The sequence below is a fragment of the Echinops telfairi genome, unplaced genomic scaffold (assembly GCF_000313985.2).
Source record: "Echinops telfairi isolate 266 unplaced genomic scaffold, ASM31398v2 ScPeMD7_7469;HRSCAF=8507_0, whole genome shotgun sequence".
NCBI classification, from domain to species: domain Eukaryota; kingdom Metazoa; phylum Chordata; class Mammalia; order Afrosoricida; family Tenrecidae; genus Echinops; species Echinops telfairi.
Window position 1 is genome coordinate 81,795,454 of NW_022111372.1, and position 6,018 is coordinate 81,801,471.

Genomic DNA, 6,018 nt, shown 5'->3' on the forward strand with positions numbered 1-6,018 from the left:
ATGTCTCATAGTGGGGCTGGCCATGTGGTCCTCTCTGTGGACTGGCTGCTCTAATTGGGGTCATCGTCCTCAAACCCTGGTGGGCCAGGATGTGCTCCAGTCTCTCCTCCTCCCCCTTCATTTGCTCCTGCGTGCTCTGATCAGATATGTCCCTCTCCCGGAGCTACAGATTCAGTGCCGTCCCTTGAAATAAATTCTTCTGGGGGTGGGGCAGGCATCCACTTAGTATTTGGTACTGGGGCCAGCCCCCCAGACCTCTCAACTGGTTCCCTACTCCACGCTGCCACGTTGCCTTCACACCTTGGAACACTGGGTTGAAGTCTGGTCCCTCTTTCCCTGTGGAGATATAAATAATACCCTCACCTTGGTTGGGTTAGTGCCCACCACGGGAGGCTTAAACCCACGCGTAGATCTTGAAAGCGGATCTTGGGCTCCCACTACCATGCAGTGCCTTCTGCAAACCAGGGGTTCACAATTGAACTTCTGATTCCATGGCCTCCTTTGGATTTGGATTTTATTATATGAATTAGAAAACCACTGAGTGAATGAGTCATGTTTTCCTCCTCAAGCCCCCCAGAGGTACCTCAGCAGCAAGGTCTGATGGTCTACTCCCATCAAAATCACCTGTTGGAAACCCTGCCGGGCAGCAAGTTCACTCTGACACATTGGTTTCTCCAGGATTAAGGGGCAACCACAGCAGCAGACAAGAGAGAAAAGTCCTCAGGAGATGGCTTGGTGCCCTGGCTGTAACACGGGCCCCGGCGTCACAGCTGTGACTGCTTGGACACCTTGGCTCTAGGATGGCGCTTAGGCCTGGACTTGGGGAGAGTGTGGGGTCCTGAGGAATCCAGAGAGGACCAGCCATGAGGCCTGACGCCCTTCCTCTCTCCCCGATTCCTGCCCTCTCTCCCGATTCCCAGTAAAGGCCTCTGGCCTCTTCCCACCTGTGCAGAATGTCTGGAATGTGGCTGCCCAGGGAGACTCAGCCTGTCCGGCTGGCAGAGCTACCTCAGGAATCCAGGCGGCAGAGCGGTTTCCTGCCCAGAGGGCCTCTGTCCTGCTGGCTTTGAAGTCATCCACCGGGTCAGGCAGAAGCACCCCAGGGAGGGGTCAAACCACATCCTCCTACTCCTTCAACGGAGAGGCTTTGGGCTCTTCCCCGTTGGTTTTGCCTTTATCCATTCATTCCTCCTCACAGATCGCATGCCCTTCCTTCTGACTCCTAGCGACCCTGGGTGGCAGAGGGTTTCCAAGGCTGGAATCATTAGGAAAGCAGACTGCCACCTCTTTCTCCCTCGCAACAGCTGGTGGGTTCAAACCTTTAACCACTGAACTACCTGGGTTCCTTCGGGCTTCACTAGCACCGAGCAAAGAGCCGCAGGACATTCTGTTTGTTCAGCAGATGAGGAAACTGCTCCCCAGGGAGGTCTAGCAACTTGTCCAAGGTCCTGGATCTGCGTTTGAATGGCAGATCTGGGTTGGAACGCAGGTCTGTCAACTTCAGGTCCAGAATCCATCTGAGCTTCACTCCCCTGAGTCTCCTGCCCTGGCCTCCCCCTGACGTCCCCTGGAAGTTCATGAGGAGGCATGCTGGGGGCGCTAGGGGCAATGAAAAGGAGTTGAGCGGGTGAACCCTGAGGTGGGCCCGGTAGGTATGGGTGGAATAAGCAATCCAGACAGAGACTCTGGTTGAGTAAGTGCCGGACAAGCGGCTGCACTTGGAGGCTGATTCGCAGCACTTGTTACATAATTGGTGGATCCTTTGCAAACTAAAGGAGTCCCTCCCTGAGTGGTACCAGTGGTTCATCACTCAGCCATTAACCACAAGGTTGTCAGTTTGAACCCACCCGCCCAGAGGCTCCTCAGAAGAAAGGCCGGGCAGTCTGGCCCCAAGGAGTCAGCCGTTGGAAACTCTAGGGAGCCAGCCACTCCTCCCGGCGGACACCATGCATTGCAATCACCTGACAGCATCGAGTTAGTGCACACCGAAAATGAAGGACTTTTGCCCAGAAGTTAGGACTACTTTTAATGTGAAGTCTGATAATCAGACCAAATCTAAGGCATTCTGAACGATAAAGAAAGACATCTTTCGTAACAAGTTCCAGTCTGGAAACTCACAGGGGCAGTCCTACCGTGTCCTAAAGAGTCCTTATGAGGCGGCATCAAGTAGACGGCAGTGAATTTTGTTTTGTTTTGTTTTTGTGCACTCGGAGAACGCACGGCATATCAATACATAGTTACAATGTCAAACAAAGATTTATAAAGAAGTAGTATGGTGAACCGCTCCAATGAGTCACCTTATGTTATACTGGAGCCCTGGTGGGGTAGGGGTTACTCCTTGGGCTGCAATCCCCAAGGTCGGAAGTTTGAAACCACCAATGGCTCTTTGGGAGAAAGACGGAGCTTTCTGCTCCTGTGAAGAGTTAGAGTCTGGGAAACTCAGGGGTAATTCTACCTGCCCTGTAAAGTGTCTGCGAGTCGGCGTCTACCTGATGGCAGTGAGTTAGGCTTTTGGGTTTTAGTAAATTAGACTATTAAATAATAACTGAATGTACTGTACCCAAAGTACTGTCAAACGCAAGTCTGGAGACATCAAAGACACCAGTTCTAAGTGTTTTGATAAGTGCAGTTTGAGTTTCAAAGGTCCCCTGTCACTTTCCTCCAGGTGAACATGTGTTCCAGCCTGTGTGTGACATAATTCACGAGGAAATATTTGTAATGTATAAACCCAGGAATGTAAAGAGGAATTTACAGATTTTTTTTTCCTTTTTTGTAATTGTTTTTGCCTTGTTTTCATTGCTCATGTTGTCCTTGTTCTTTTGGTGTGTGCATGTGTGTGTGTGTGTGTGTTGTGTGTGTGTGTGGTGGGGGGGATGTATAGGGGAGGGGGGAGCATGAAGATTTTGAAGATCACACCATCAGAGCTCAGAGTCCAGTGTGGGGCTGTCCTACAGCCATGGTGGGCCGGTGGATGGGAGGACCACCTCAGGGGGGTGGATGATAGCTCAGACTTGGGGGCTAGATCAACAGCTGGCATCCTGGCTCTAAATCTGAGGATAAGATGATTTGGAACCAGTCTCTGAAACCTCTCCGAAGAATCTCCACACCTTCCTTCCCCCTCCCCCCATCAGCAAAGTGAGGCAGATAGTAACAGCCCCACTCCCCCCACTCGCCCTGCCATACGGAGGATCTATTTGAGGATGGTAAGAGGTTGCTCAGCACTCTGCCTGGGAGTGCATATGTTCTTGATACACACCAGTTGTTGCTACTACCTCATTTATTCTTACTATGACTGTATGATGGGAGGGTGGCAGGTAATGCTGAAGTGAAGTTGTTGGCTGTGGAGAAGGGCACCTGGGCTGGGGCCACACCAGAGTCCCAAGTCTGGGGGCATATCAGGTGGAAATAGCATCAGAGGTCCTGTCTCAGTCCTCAAAGGCACTCAGCCCCTCCCACTCTTCCTGTGGGGGTGACCCAACCAAGGCCAGGGAACCAGCCAGCCTGGCTGCAGGAGCGCTGAGCATGAGAGCCCGGCCTGCCAGCACTAGCCTGAGGCAGGCCAGCCAAGGACTTGATTGGCCGTGGATGAGCTCATGCCCATGGGCCTGTCCAACAAGGCCAGCCGCTTCTCCTGGCAGGAGCCTGTCAGATCTGCCAGCTGGGGGCCAGGATGAGCTGAAAGGCCCACTGGTGCCAGATGCCCATGGCCAGCGGGTCTGCTGAGTGTGTGATTACATTCCCGGTCACCCCAGGCAATGCCCGGCTTAGCCGTGCCCGCTCCTGCTGGCTCCCATCTGTCCGCCACAGAGCTGGCATCCCAGGCCCGGCTTCCACAGCCCACCTGCTTTCTACCTTCTGCTTCCCCCTCTCAGCTGCAGCCCGGGGAGCCAGATGGCCTTGCCTGGATGACTTCATCTTCCTTAAAGGCATCACGTCACCCTGACAGCCAGCCCTCTAGAACCTTCTCATCCATAGGTCCATAGACCAGGCTTCAGGGTCTCCAATTCCTGGCCCCAGCCTCACTCCCATCCTGCTTGGTGACCCTCTCCAGGGAGCACACCGCAGGGTATGGGGGACCCCAGCTCTGGAGATGACAATGTGTGAAGTGTGTTCACTGAACCACTGGTTTCCAGGTAAACAGCCATCAGCCAATGCCCTCCTTGCGCCAAGTCTTCCTGTAAGACGGGTCTTCTATGGTGGTGTGGACTTAGTGTCTACTCTGTGTGCGCACAACCTGGGGTGTCCTAACGCCACATTTCCCTCAACGAGAGAAATCATTCCAGTTTCCCTAGACCTGTCCTGATTTTAGTAGTGAAAGGCCTTCAGTCCAGGAAACCTCCTCAAACCCAAACCCAACTCACTGGCCCTGAATTGATTGCAACTCATAATGACCTGGTAGGACAGGGTAGAACTGCTCCTGTGGATTTCTGAGATGGTAACTCTTTACGGGAATAGAAAGCCTCATCTTGCTCCAGCAGAGCAGCTAGTGGTTTCAAACTGCTAACCTGGAGGTTAGTAAGTAGCCCAATCTGTAACTCACTACGCCGCCCTGGCCCTGGGAAAATCAGAAGGCTGGCCAGCCCTCTGCACACACGTCTGAGCTGTGCTGCCTCCATGTTTGTGTCAGTGAGTTTCACTGAATAAACCCTAGCTGCTAGCTTGCCCCAGAAGTAGTGTTCAAGGGGCTTTGGTCTGTTAAGCATTGCAATAATGCTCTCAGTGCTTCCGGAGTTGAGGACCACCCTGAGGTTTGCCTATCTGGTTGGCATTTGTGTCGCTGCTCGGTCCCCTCATTTACCTTCATGCTAACTGTAGCTGATTGCTCTAGAAAGGAAAGTCCAAGAGTGAGGGAGAAAGAGGTGAGCACCGTTGCCCCAGGGCAGGGAGGGGAATGGACTATCTGCAGGACTCTTGCTCAAAGCCTACAACATTAGTACATGACCTTGAGGCTAGCAGCCCAACTCAAGATGGGTAGGAAAGACGATTAGAAATTGAGACGGAACTGACGGTTGAATTAAAAAAACTGTGGTATCTACATACAATGGAGTACTACGCATCGCTAAAAAGCAGTGATGAATGTATGAAGCACATCACTGCCTGGGAAGAGCTGGAGGAAATCATGCTAAATGAAATAAGTCAGGCACAAAAGGACAAGCACAACACAAGTCTGCTGAGGTAAGCGTTAAAAAAAAAATGCAAAAGGGGCATAGGGAAAAAGCTACTGTATACAAACACTCTTGGGGTGAGGACCAGATAGTATGTCAGGGACCAGATCAAATGCAGGGACGCACATGGTAGACAACTGGGGAGGAGGTGGGAAAAGGGGGGAAAATGATGAAAATAAGGAAGAAATGGGTAGTGGGGACACGGGGTACTAACCCACCCAAGGGGAGGGTATTGTTTATATCTCCACAGGGAAAGAGGGACCAGACTTCAACCCAGTGCTCCAAGGTATGAAGGCAACGTGCCGGAGTAGGGTACCAGTGGAGAGGTCTGGGGGGCTGGCCCCAGTCCCAAATACTAAGTGGATGCCTGCCCCTCCCCACAGAAGAATTTATTTCAAAGGATTGCACTGATTCCGCAGCTGTGGGAGAGGGACATATCTGGTCAGAGCACACAGGAGCAAATGACGGGGGAGGAGGAGAGACTGGACCACATCCTGGCCCACCAGTCCTTGAGGACGATGACCCCAATTAGAACAGCCAGTCCACAGAGAGGACCACATGGCCAGCCCCACTATGAGACATGATTCCCCTCACTGACCCCTGGCCCTGCGGGGGACAACACCAGAGACACAGTGTGGGAACTGCACCAGATCTGATCCAGTCACACTGAGGCATGCACAGGGGGAGTGCAGCAGAACAGCAAGGGAATGGAGCAGCAAGGTCCCCAGGGAAGGATGAGGGTGGACTTTGGGGCCAGGGAGTGGTGCCCCAACAGACTAGATGGGAAAACACTCCTAAAGGTCAACAAATGATCCTTGAACTAACTACAAGCTTTTCTTTCTTGTTGTGTTTT